Source organism: Peromyscus maniculatus, chromosome 5 (genome assembly GCF_049852395.1).
Source record: "Peromyscus maniculatus bairdii isolate BWxNUB_F1_BW_parent chromosome 5, HU_Pman_BW_mat_3.1, whole genome shotgun sequence".
Classification (NCBI taxonomy): Eukaryota; Metazoa; Chordata; class Mammalia; order Rodentia; family Cricetidae; genus Peromyscus; species Peromyscus maniculatus.
The window spans coordinates 54,762,336-54,776,511 of NC_134856.1; positions in this window are offsets into that span (position 1 = coordinate 54,762,336).

The following is a 14,176-nucleotide window of genomic DNA, read 5'->3' on the forward strand; positions in this document are numbered from 1 at the left end:
TCATGGCAGTAGCACTAGCCTGGGCATGCTTGCTGGTACACAGTTGAGCGGGTGTGGGAGCATTACAGCTCCCCTGAGTGTGCAAGGCAGGCAGTTGGCTGTGTCGGGCTTTGTTCATTCATGCTCCGTCATCCCACCTGGACCCTCTTCCTAGTGGCCATAGGTTGGTTCTCTCCCCTAGTCTAGCAGATGCGGGTATGAGCAGGGCTATTCGTTGTCAGGCCTCGATGACTTTGGTGATCCCTTCATCTTTTGAGAGTGGGAAGGAATGTGGAGATGGGAGGCCTAGAAACACTTGCCATACAGGCAGCAGGAGCCAGCTGCTGTGGGTACCTGCCGAATGGCATGGATGCTCTCCACTCTGCTGCTGCTAGCCGACCACCCTGCCAGCAGGTACCCACCAGGGTGGGGATGAAGCCTCACCAACCACACGTTGTCATATGCTGCCCAGGGAAGAGGACTAGCCATGAATGGGACACAGAAGCACAGTGGGGTGAAGGTCACTCACTGCCCTAGTCCCTAACACAAACAAGCTCAAGCAGTTTCCCAGCAACCTTTGCTCTGAGCCTGTGGGTGCTGGGAGCCAAACACGAGGGTAAAAAGTAAGAACTGGGGTCAAGCAGGCCTTACTTACCCATTCTACCTGATGCCCAGGGCTGGGACTTTCTGCTCAGCATGCTGCCATGGTAATACCCGCGGCTGATGCCAACAGAGAACAGAGGACTCTAGGGGGCGGGGCAGATGGCTCAGCTCTGCCTGCCCATGGTGATGTCTCTCCTGTCTTCACTCGGGCTCGCTCCCTCCGGGGTCTGCCACACCTAGTCGAGGATGACTGTGCCCTCTCAGCCTATCTCCTCAGTCATCAGTTGCTCACTCAGCAGTCCTGAGGAGGGGCAGAGAGGAGGCTTTTCTAGAAGACACTATGCAGATTCAGCTCATGGCCACCAGTACGGCTGAGTCTCAAAGTGTGTTCTGAGAGCTACCACGGCCTTCCACGGAGGAGCAGAGAGGTTCAGCATTTTACTCCTGGTCACACAGCAGAGGGAAAGGGAGCCAAGACTCTCTCTTAGCAGTCTGCCTGCAGAGACATGTGGGTTCCAAGCCGCTTCAATTAACCTCTTCCCTGCCAAACATCCTGGTTACTGCAGCTATGTGGCACAAGAATGGGCATGTACTCCTGCAGGTGATGGGCAGCTCAGGTCACTCTGGCTCCCAGCAGCACTGGTGAGAGCCTCATGGTTTTATTTAGGTGATGTGCCACATGGTCTCCCTGGACCTGGTCACAAGAGCAGCCCTGCTGTATAGTGACCATCCCTGGCCGATGGCCTTGGGTCAGGAGACTCTAAGGAAAAGCAGTCTTTGTCCTTAGTAGAGCACACAGTAAGCTTTACCCCAAGGGGAGACCGAGGTGTGTCTTCCCACAGAGCACGGGCCGTCTCTAGGATGGAACTTAGGTCGGCCTCTGATCTCTGTCCCAGCCATGGTGTCACCATGCCTCAGTCAGAGAGGACCCAGCCTTGCTTCTACTACCTCCCACTGGGAGGATAGACACAGTGCCCAGCACCCCCTCTCTGATTTGGGGGTTCCAGACCAGCATCCCAGGTCCCATTGTCCTTCCCAAGCCAGCACCCAAAAGAGGGTCCCACATCCACCATGTCCAAGGTCCTTTGTCTGACTTTCCCATCAGCTTTACCCACCATGAGACTAAGGCCTTGATTTTAACTTCCCAAGCACTGTTGAATAGATGGATTTCTTCCCGAGGTCTGGAGATCTGGGACTCTCTGAGCTGGGAATCCGTGGGATCTTCCCTTGCCAAGGAGTTACCCTCAAACTCTTCAAGCTCTGGGCTGGGGGGGAATCCCAGAGCTGATCTGGGTAAGGACACCAAATGGGAAAATGAAGGGACACACACTCTCCAATACTGGCCTCAGCACACAGCAGCACACTGACTCATCAAGGAAGATCTGCAAACAGCTGATTCTGGTGCTCCTGCCCTGCTGACTCCAGGCACAGTGAGAACAGTCTCTGCTTAGAGGATCCAGCTCTCCCCGACTCATTCCCAAGTGAAAATCCTAGTGTCTTAGGGTTTTTATTGCTGTGAAGAGACACCATGACCATGGCAACTCTTACAAAGGAAAACAATTGCTTCAGGGTGGCTGGCTTACAGTTTCAGAGGTTTAGTCCAATATTATCATGGTGGGGAGCATGGCGGCATGCAGGCAGACATGGTGCTGGAGCTGAGAGTCCTACATCTTTGGGCAATAGGAAGTTGACTGAGACACTGGGTGGTATTCAGAGCAGTGCCACGTAATATGGCACAAGGTGCCCCAACAACACCTTGGAGTCATTGGGGGGAAGTGACCCTTCAAAAACTGGCTCCCTGAACCTCTCATCAGGCTTCTGGAAGTTTCCAGGGGATGTCAGTTAGCCAGCAATGAACCTACCCTAGGGTTAAGGGAGTTATGGGTAAAACAAGGTTCCCCTACCCTCCAGATGTAACATGGCCAAGTTCTTTTTTCTTTTTTTCTTTTCCTTCAAGAAAGGAAGAGTGTTTTCAAAGGGGGTTCCCTGGGCAGCAGCAGAGCCTCCCCTGAGAATGTGTCAGAGATGTGGACTCCAGGACCTGTCTGAGATCAGCTGATCAGAGCAGGACTCTCTGCCACCCTGAGCACACCCTCCAGCCCCATGCCTAGGGTGCTACAGAGTGGCAGTCCCACTATAAAGCTGTTTTTAGGCGTCATCCACTCATGGCCACGTAGAATGCCCGTGATGGATGATCCTGCTCCACATCCAGATTCAAAAGAGCTACTGGGGAGTCTGGAGATACCAGGATGTAACCACTAGTACCCTCTGGAGGATGACAGCCTTTCCAACAAGGCAGTTCCTTAGTGGGGGGCTTTGGTGCCATGGATGGGGCTTTGGTGAGGGGTCTATTCTGCAGACCCTCCCCCACACCCTGCATCTTTTGGGCAGTCCTGTTGCCCCGACCCTCCATGTTTGGCTTTGGTGTTTGTCTGGTATGCACCCCTGAAGCTGGGGGACCCTGGGGGCAGTGCCCTGTGACCCCCCACCACTCTTCTTTCTGCACCCGCCTGCTTTGGAAGGATCGGAGAAGGCACCTCCCTAATTCTTGGCCCATCACCACCAACAGATGGCAGAGGGGGCTGGGCCTCTGGGTCTACTCCCATCCCCACCAGGGGCTGGGGCCTGCCAGTATTCACCAAACAGGTATTTGGTGTGTGGGGGCGTGGGGGTTGGTGGGTGGGGTGCGCTGGGATTTCCCTTGGGGCACTCGTAAGCAAACACATCGGCTCTGACCTGCTGTGCATGGGGCTTCCGCTTTCCACTTTTACTCCATCAAGAGACAATGCCAGGCCTGAGGGGACACAGGGTCCATCCCACAGGGACCGCAGGGCCTCTCTCTGGGGCTTCCTGTTGTTGCTTTATTGGTGGCCCCAGGAGCCAAGCCGCCCTATGGATGCTCCAGCGGAAAGTTCTCACCAAGCTCTAAGCAGCTGCCTGGAGCTCACCTGCCCTCTCTGTCCAGCACTGCACAGGGCCTGACTCCCAGGGGCCTTTGTGCCCCAGCCTCTGCAGGTCTTTGGGGAGAACCAGCAAGCACTAGACTTAGGAAGAAGCATCTGGCCACACGAGCCTGGTTGGCACCCTGGCTGATGCCAAACCTCATCGGGATCATGCTGTTGCTGGAAAGACCATGCCGTTGCTGGAAAGACCACACCACACACTAGGAAGCCCCATGGGAGAGTGGATAGCCAGAGTTTTCCAAACTGGGTTCCAAGGAACCCATGAGCACAGCAGGTGCCCAGCGAGGAGGTCAGGACATCCGTAGAACTCTGGTTGGATGACTCTGAGCAAAGGAAGTTCAGTCCCTGAACCTCCCCCGCATACTTTCCAAGGAAGGAGTGTGATGACTTGGCATCCTTTCCAGAGTGTGCTCAGGGATCAAGTGAGACTCCATTCTCAGAGGTCAGAGCAGCTTAGTGTGCTTGAGTCTCACTCGATCCTGAAGGCTGGCTTCTCAGAGAGGGGGAAGAGCACTTCTGGAGATGTGACAGTCAGAGCAAGTGTTGGGGGCAAGAGCGTGTGACTCAGATGAGGAAAGTCGACACACTCCCTCAGTCACCCCCACACCAGGACGAGGCAGGGGTTCCCTCCTAGATCCAAGTGTATCTGGACTTCTCTCTAATGTCTTCCACAACTGAGAGTGAGGCATGGTGTAGAAAAGAAGCTGTCTGACTGCCAGAAATATTTAGAAACCTTACTGAGTAGGTTAATTTATTTTGTTATTATTGATAGTGGCCATGATAACAAAACGATAATGTCACCATTGTTACTATCATTATTGTCCTCAACATCATTGTCATCATGATTAACACCATCACCACCATCATCACCATCACCACCATCACCACAATTACCATCATCACCACCACCGTCACCAACATCATCACCATCATCATTATTACCATCATTATCCTAGCTAGTGTCAGTAAACAGCTCAGAATACTCCCATGTTTCTAGAACTCCCCCAGCAGTATCCTCAGAGCTGAGCCTGCTGGGAGGAGAGCCTTGTAATAAAGCCTTTCTGACTCCTCCTGTGCAGTCAGAGGTGACCCAGGAGCCAACATTTTATTCACCAGCTGGAGCATCACCTCTGTCCCCTAGTTTTACCCAGAGCCTGACCCCATAAGTCAATTACAGCTGTTTTTTGTTGTGCTCCTGGGCTTCCCGAGTCCTCCCTATGCTCGCTTTCAACCAGGGGTGGATTCCCATGAACTCTGTTCTTTATTATCAGCTGGTTCCTATTAGAGATGAGCCAATAAAGTGCAGGGTAGCACAGCCACTGTGTGTTCCTCATGTGGCACTTTCCCATGTGGTTTGATTTACCAGGTGACAAATAAAAGCCAGCCCTTCCACAAGGTGGATTCCATACCTCACATGTTCTGTTTATTTTGGTAAATGCAGCTTTTAAAAGATTTAAATAGAGGGGTTGAGTATAGGCTTGGTGTGTGTGTGGGAGTGTGTGTGTGTATATGTGTGTGTGTGTGTGCCTGTGTGTGTGTGTGTGTGTGTGTGTGTGCCTGTGTGTCTATGTGTCTCTGTATGTGCCTGAGAAGGCAGAAAGAGAAAGAGAGCGAATGTGTAAGAATATTCGGGAATGCTTTAGTGGTGTAGGAGTGTGAACACTGTTGAAGCTGGTTGTGTAAGTTGTAAGAATCTGCGGAAGGCTGTTGAGGGTGAGAGGAATTGGGTGAGAGGTCAGTTCTCTCTGACAAAGCATCACGTTGACTTCAGCATGTCTCATATCTCCATCTAAGCACACTGTGCCAGCACTGCGGATGTCCAGGACCAGGAGAAGCCGCAGCCCCGTGGATGTCCCCCCTGGCTTCCTTCCTGGGCCCTACCCTCCCAACACGGGCTCCCCCCAGTGCGTGCTGCTCCCCTTTACCAGCAGCTGTGACTCAGCTTTGTCTCAGTCCCTGTAAGACTGTTGAAGCAGCAAGGACTTTTTGAGTTTTAAGCAAAGGCTCCACGACATCCCACCTGTCCCCAGGAGAGATTTGCTGGGGTCCAGATGGCCTGAAGGACATCTTCAGCACAAGGAAATGGTTGGGAGAAGCAGCACAGGGTACTCCTGGTGACCAACGAAAGACCCTAATTCAACCCAGAGCAGGGACAGGGTGCCAGCACGCTCTGGGGGTCCTGTGCCTTGCACACTTCAGCAGAGCTACTGAGGTGTATCTCTCTGTGTGTGGATGCATCCTGGGGGGTGAGTGAGGGGCCTGAGGCTTCTGGGATGGTTTCAGTCAGTGGCTGTGGGTCCTGTTCAGGAGGAGAGAAAGGGGAGGTTTGAAGAGGACTTGGAATTGAGTGGGGGAACTCAGAGACCACCAGCCTGGCCTCCTGCCAAGCAATAGGAGTGAGTCTTTAAGAGCAGGAGTGTTTCAGGCAACCTGCATCATTAATCCACTCACTCATTCATTCATCCATTCATAGTAGATAATGCCTACAGTTCCCAAGTGATGGTGTCACGGAGCTCAAAGACAGAAAACCAAGTTTACAGGCAGAGCAGACTTGAGTTGTGGCTGGCACTGGGCAAAACAGCCTTATGTGGAGTGAACCAAAGAAGGTATCTCTCAAAACTCATAATTTGGGCCAAATCTGAAGACAGCAGAAAGGAGCACCCTCCCCACCTTGCCCTGACCCAGGGAAAAGGTACGAATGTTAGTTCCAGAAGCAAAGGCCCTGAGGCAGACAAAACCCACAATGCCTCAGGTCAGGACCCCAGGGAAACAAGTCTGTGCTGGTTTCTCAGCTGGGACTGTACATAAAAGTCCCAAGGCCAGACTGTATCCTAGGAAGCAGGGAGACCTGGTGTCAGCTTGGTTTTATGGCATTTGTTGCTTTGCTTGCTAATTTTATTACACAGGACACATTGGCTACTTCTGTGTTGCTGTGATAAAACACCATGACCCAGCGCAGCTTAGGGAAGAAGGGGATATTTAGGCTTACGGTTCCAGAGAGATAGAGTCCGTCATGGTGGGGAGGTATGGAAGCAGGAGCAGGAAGCCCAGAGGTGGAATTTTACCTACACACAGGAAGCAGAGAGCAAGAGCAGGAAGTGGAGGGGCCTGGAAGGTCTCAAAGCCCGCCCCCAGCAGTGGACTCCAGCAAGGCTGCACCTCCAACCTCCCGAAATGCCTTCCTGGCTGCAGCACGGAGCTAATGGGAGCAGGTGCTAAGTCCAGAGTCTGCTTAGACTGGTGGGGTGTTACTGCTCCATTCTACAGTCGGGGAAAGTGGGGGCCAGGGGAGGGTCTGCCCCTTCACAATCGTCAGCCTTGGGTTTCCAGTTTCCGATGTCCACCTTGCTGATCTGGCTAGCGATGACTGTAGGGTCCCAGGTTCCTAAATAGTGATGGTGTTGATGTTGGTGGTGATAGTGACAATAATAACAGAGATGGTGGTGGTGGTGGTGATTACGGTGGTGACAATGGTGATGATGATGATGGTGATGGCAGTGATGAAGGGGATTGCATTGGTAGTGATGGAGATGACCGCTGCTTTGTGAGCCCTGATCTATGGTAGCTCATTTTATTCACACTATTGGGAATGAAAAGTTTTCATTAGCCTCATTCTGCTGGTAGGGTCATGAAGCCCCTGTGGTCAGTTCAGATGCTGCCATTTAGAAGCACAAGTACTGGAAGCCATGGCTTGACAAAGTTGAAAGGAGAGGCTCCCAGTCTTTGGAAGCAGTGACCGGAACTACTAAAATCCATCCTTGCTCATTTGAAACCAAAAGCAGGACCACTGCCTTCTTCCTCTCTTTGTTTTGTCCCTGTCGATTTTTAAATGTTTGTGATTCCACTCAGCAGCGGTCTGTGAAATGCATTCGTCCCTTGGCTTGCTCACCCCCGAGGGCTGGCTGCCACACTAATGCTGGCAGGACCCACATCCTCTGAGCAGAGCAGACGGCCTCGGCCCTCACGCTGTTTACCTTGTTTATCCCACTAAGAGTGACCCAAACAGAGCAGGAGACATACGGAACAGCTGTGGCGGGCGCCAAACCGTTCATGGCTGTTCAGCATTTTCTGATGGATGAAGAAACAGTCGTGGCACATGAGGGAAGCCAGAGCTCTGTGCTGGCTGCAGGTGTTTGCCCAGAGCCCTGGTGGGCATGATCATGCAATCAGGCTCCTCCTGAGTCCCACAGTCCCCCACGGAGGGCCCTGAGCTCCATGCAGAGTGCAAGGTGGTGAAGGAAAGATGAAGTCTATAGCAGGATGAGCAGGGAAGCCAGCAGACAGACACAGTGGCAAGGCGCTGAGGGAGAGGTCTTGGGGAGACTGCTTTGGCTTTGTGCCCTCTTTCCTTCACATACAAGAGGGGTTCATGTGCCTAGACTCCCATGCGGTTGGGGAAGGCAGCAACCAGAGTTGCAGCAGCAGCCTGTCCGTGTTGAGCCCAGGCAGGCTCTCCACACTTTGGTGTTCATTGTGTTCAAACCATCACCTCTGCCAGCCTGCAGCCCAAGCAGCAGTGTGAGGAGGGGACCACTGAGCTCTCATGGAAGCACAGTGTGAGTAGGAGGCAGACGTTGGTCCTGGGAGGTCCCTGAGATTTCAGGGTGAATTTGCAGCTGCAGTGCGGCCTTACCCATCCCAGCTGGTACCCAGACACAGTTATCCAGTGCTCAGGCCACAGAGGCAGGGTAGGGAAGAGGTGTGACCACAAGACTTCTTGGGATGTGAGGGATTACCTGAGCCCTGCGGTGGTAGAGGAAGCAGATTCTGGCAGAAGGAACCACCAGTGTGGGCACTGAGGAAGGTGTTTGGTACCCTGCATGTGATGGCTGATCTTCACTGTCTACTTGGGCGTTGATTGTCACCAGACTTCTACCTCCATAAACATGACCATGTGGACAAGGGGCTCCATAGCTTGTGATGAGAGTCTAGGAAGCCCCTCAGGTTTGGAATACACTCCCTAGGGATGGGGCGATTCCCATGATGTGTGCATGAAAGACCGTGGTGATTTTGTGTTCCCCAAAATATTGTGCACCCTAATAAACTTATCTGGGGTCAGAAAACAGAACAGCCACTAGATACAGAGGCCAGAAAATGGTGGCACTCACACCATTAATCCTAGCATTCCTAAGGCAGAGATCCATTCGGATCTCTGAGTTCAAAGCCACACTGCAAACGGCCAGGCAGGGTGACTCACGCCTTTAAACCCAGGAAGTAATGGCAGAAAGCAGAAAGGTATATAAGGTATGAGGACCAGGAACTAGAGCTGGTTAAGCTTTTAGGCTTTTGAGCAACATTTCAGCTGAGATCCATTCTGGATGAGGACTCAGAGGCTTCCAATCTGAGGAAACAGGATCAGCTGAGGAATTGGCAAGGTGAGGTGGCTGTGGCTTGTTCTGCTTCTCTGATCTTCCAGCATTCACCCCAATACCTGGCCCTGGATTTGTTTTTATTAATAAGACCTTTTAAGATTCGTGTTACAAAAGACTACAAATTTTCAGTGTGTGTGTGTGTGTGTGTGTGTGTGTGTGTGTGTGTGTGTGTGTGTGTGTATGAAGGCCAGAGGACAACCTCAGCTGTCACTCCTCAGAAGCTCTCCTGCTCTAGTCTGTTTTCTGTTGCTGTGATAAACTCCAACCAAAAGTAACTTGGGGAGGAAAGGGTGTATTTCCCCTTACAGGTCACAGTCCATCACTGAAGGAAGTCAGGGCAGGGATTTAAGTCAGGAACCTGAGGCAGACGTGAAGGAGCACTGCTTACTGGCTTGCTCCTTGTCTCATGCTCAACCAGCTTTCTCATCCAGCCCAGGACCACCTGCCTGGGGTGGTGCCACCCACAGTGGGCTGTCCCCTCTCACGCCAAGCGTCAGTCAAGATGATCTGTCTCAGACGTGGCCACAGGGCAATCTGGTTTGGGTAATTATTCAGACGAGTCTCCTTCTTCCTAGGTGACTTTAGGCTGTGTCGTGTTGACAATCAATCTTACCGGCCTGTGCCCACCTTAGTTTTGGAGACAGTGTCTCTCACTGGCCTGGCTCTCACCGATTTGCCTAGTCCGGCTGGCCAGTGAGACCCAGGGGCCCTCCTGCCTCCACTCCTCTGCACAGGGATTACCGATGTGCACCATTGCATGCAGCTTTTATGTGGGTTCTGGGGTTCACACGCAGGTCCTCATGCCTTTGTGGCAAGCAATTTACAGACTAAGCTACCACCCTGGCTCCATAATTTCCTTTTTGGAGACAGTCTCTTTAAGCAGCCTGGGCTGACTGCAAACTCACAATCCCCCTGCCTCAGCCTCCTGAGTACTGGAATTATGGGTGTGAACCTCCACACCCAACCTGTAATGATAGACTTTAAGAAAAAAATTTACATAGCTCACCCAGATCATTGCACTGTTTGGGATACAATTGTGTCAAGCTAGAGGACAGTGCTTGCTCAAAGTCGACTCCAAGAAAATACTGTAGAAACCGGTCAGACGCGGCGCAGGGTGAACGCTCACGGAATGGTTGGGAGAGGGTGACTTCAAGGGGCACTAGAGCCAGCCCAGCGGGTGCAAAGACACTTCCCCAGCTCTCTCCCGAGCTCTTTCCTCACCCGTGTAGTCAGGAGAATAAGCTCCAAAGACGGGGGCTATGATCCACCCGCGTTACCTCATTTCCTATTGTCTGGGCTGCAGCCATCTTCAAAACGCAGCCTGTGCAGGTCTGAGGGCACCAGCCACGGTTGGGTGCAAGAAAAATGAAGAAAAGAGAGGTAAAGTGGAGACGCAGGCTGTCTTAATCAGGGTCACCACTGCTGTGATGAAACACCACGACCGAAGCAAGTTGGGCAGGGAAGGGTTTATTTGGCTTATACTTCCACATCATAGTTCATCATTGACAGGAGTCAGGACAGGAACTCAAGCAGGGCAGGAACCTGGAGGCAGGAGCGGATGCAGAGGCCATGGAGGGGTGCTGCTTACTGGCTTGCTCCATGGCTTGCTCAGCCTGCTTTCTTATGGAACTCGGGGACGGCACCACCCATAATGGACTGGGCCCTCCCCTATCAACACTAATTTAAAAAATGCCCTGCAGTCTTGCTCATAGCTGGGTCTTATGGAAGCATTTTCTCAACTGAGGTTCCCTCCTCTCGATGACTCTAGCTCATGTCAAGTTGACATAAAACTAGCCAGCACAATTGGCTCCTTGTCAACTTGACACCCAAACACATCACAGTTAAGCCACAACCTTTCCTTTCTTATTCATCCCCAAGATCATCATTAATATCAATGTCAATATTAATATCAATAACAATATAAAACAGTTTGCAAACTTAAAAAGTCCCATGGTCTTTACAAATTCAAACACTTTAAAATTCAATCACTTTAAAAATCCAAAGTCTCTTTTAAAACAAAAATCTCTTTTTAAAATTGATTCTCTCAACTATGGGCTCTTATAAAATAAAAAGAAAGCTAAATATTTCCTTACTTCAAGAGGAAAGAACCAGGGCACAGTCACAATTGAACAAAGCAAAATAAACTCATAAACAAACAGCATAAATAATTCATTGTCCAGTATCTGGAACTCACTCACGATCTTCTGGGCTCTGCCCTCTGCAGCACACAAGTTTGTCTTCTAGGCTCAAGCTGGCTCCACTCCACAGCTGCTGCTGTTCTTGGTGGTCATCCCATGATACTAGCATCTCCAAAATGCTGGGGTCTACCCTTTTACCAATAGCCTCTCCTGGGCTCTCTTCAGGAACTCCATCCTGCCACGGTGCCAAGAAGCCTCAGCTGCTCTCCATGACCCCTTCATGCCTTCAAAACTAGTGCTACCTGGATGACTCTTACACAGGACCAGTTTGGCTGATAGCACAAGGTACAACCTTGGCCACCTCTGGAACACAGCTTCTCTGTGCTGACCCTGAGGAAACACTTCCCAGAAGACATCACCTCAGTGATGCTGGCCTCTTCTTAAGCACAGCTGCTTCTCCAGCCCCAGCTGCCCAGCATCCATTGTCCCAGCAAAGAGAAGGTTTTTCTTTAGTGGTTCTGGTCTCTTGTTAATCACGGCTGACTCTTCAGCTCCAGCTGACCAGATACCACAGATTCTTCACATTAAGGGCCTGGAAGAGTCTTTGCTTTCCTCTGAAACTTCACAAGCCAGGCCTCCATTGCCTGCACTGGTCTCAACATTCTTATCTTCCAAGCCCAACCTTATGGAGGCATTTTCTCAATTGGGGCTCCCTCCTCTCAGATGACTTTAGCTTATGTCAAGTTGACATAAAACTAGTCAGCTCACAGACTTCCATATGCCAAGCCCCACTGTGGTCCTCAAGGAAGCAGGTAATGAGGGATACTCTCCAAGCCCAGGCATCAAGGTCCTACTCTGGGCAGATGCTCCAGGAAGGACAGCCTGGAGATAGAGTCATACCTTCACATCCACACCAGGGCCCACAGATGTTGTATGCATGGTCACACCTTCCTGGCCACACCAGGGCCCATGGATGCTATGTGCATAGTCACACTTTCATGGCCACACCAGGGCCCATGGATGCTATGTGCATAGTCACACTTTCATGGCCACACCAGGGCCCATGGATGCTGTGTGCACAATCACACCTTCATGGCCACACTAGGGCCCATGGATGCTGTATGCACAATCACACCTTCATGGCCACACTAGGGCCCATGGATGCTGTATGCACAATCACACCTTCATGGCCACACCAGGGTCCATGGATGCTGTATGCTCATTAGGCCATGGTTCTCTCATTCTTGCCCCAATCTGGGCACGGTTTCCACCAATGGTCCAGAGTCATCAACTTGCAGTGCTTATTTTTGGCTTTTTTCCATTGCTCACATAGCAGGCGACCAGCCAGACACATTTGGCTTTACGATTCCAGCGATGGACAGGATAGAAGGGAGGCCAGTATCTGTGTTGACACAGAGATGCCTGCTGTGTCTCTTTGATGACAGTGTTGAAACATGTTCTAGCCAAAGGGACAGGCCCACCAAGGACTGCAGGAGACAGGTACAGGTAGCAGAGTCTAGAGTTTCCATTTTTGCCCTGTTTCCACCAAGGTGGTGGCGGGGTGGTCCGGCCGCCCTAGTGTGCAGGGTGCAGCTGGCTAGACACCTGCACATCCACCCCGGTGTGGTGATTGGCTTGCTGTATCAGCCAAACTAGCATTTGCTACCACATTTTCACACGGCCCTGTACTCAGTTGAAGGAGCCGAGGGGCTGGCTGTGTCCACATGGTGGTTGCCAGTCCAGGGAAGGGAAAGGGACTCGTGAGCCACAGCCATTCTCAGAGCAAGAGTGAACTTGCCCTGTCTTCCACACCCTCCTGTTCTTCCAGCTGCTCCAGCTTTCCCTTGCATATGTGGTATTCCTGTGTCAGACCCAGAAGAACCAGGGTCCCCAGCACTACCCAGGCCCTCTTCTTAGCCCATATGCTCTGCCATGGCTCTCAGGCATTTTCCATTTCCTATCCCGAAGAGCCTTGGCTTCGTCTAGTCCGACCCACTAGGCAGTGCAGGTGGAACCAACAAAGGATCTTTGAGTTCCAGGTTCCAAGGCAATGCTAATTCCGCTGTCCAGAGCCCATTTTTGAGACTCATAACCAGATAACCAAGACTATCTGTGTTCAGTGGCAGACAGTTCTGTTTCCTAGCAGGGAGGCAGGAACAATATTCCATCTCTGTCAGCCAGAAAAGTACCAATTGTCTAGTCAGCAGCAAGGCATCTCACCTCATCTGCCGGTGACAGCACAGAGGAGCATCACCCCTCCTGTGGCATAGACATCTGCAGTTTACAGATTGGTCTGCCTGTCAATCACACGGCCAAGCAGCAGCTGCACTGCCTGGATGGTGGAGGCTGGGTGACTGACAGGTGCTTTCTTTGTTCTGTAGGACCACTAACTGGGGGCTTACACACACACCCGAGAACTTCATTTTCAGCCAGGCATGCTGGTGCATATCTGTGATCTTGGCACTCAGGGGGCTGAGGCAGGAGGATTGCCATCAGTTTGAAGCCAGTCTGGGCCACATAGGGAGATTTGCTCCAACTGAAAGCAACTCTGCAGAATGATATTAATATCTTTTTCAGCAGCTGAGCTTCTGCATCCCCTCCCCCACTCCCATAGGACCAATACCCATGGAGAACAGCATCAGACCTACAGACCTATCGGGTCCCCAGGAGACCAGGCCAGCTGCCCTCCAGGAGAAGAGAGGATACAGTACCTCAGGGTGGTGAGGTCAGCTTCCTGCTGCTCACAGCGCTCCTTCCTGGGGAATGCAAGTCCCACATAGATGTCACTCACAGGCAAATGGGCCTAGAAAAAAAAAAAAAAGTCACTCACTGTCCCCTGACAGGAGCAAATAAACAGTCCAGGGAGAGCTGGTCTTGGAGGGGTTTCATCATGCAGGTCATGAGGCCAGCCACTGCTCTAGACTCCAGTGTGCTCCCCATGCATGCCATACCCCAGATACACACACATATCCACACACACGATCACATGCACCCCAGGTATGCACATGTGCGTACACAACCAATACACACACATGCACGCAATTAAGCAATTGCCAGCTCTGATTCTTGTCCCCTTATCTGAATGAAAGGCAGCACTACACAGAGGCATGGCCGGCCACCT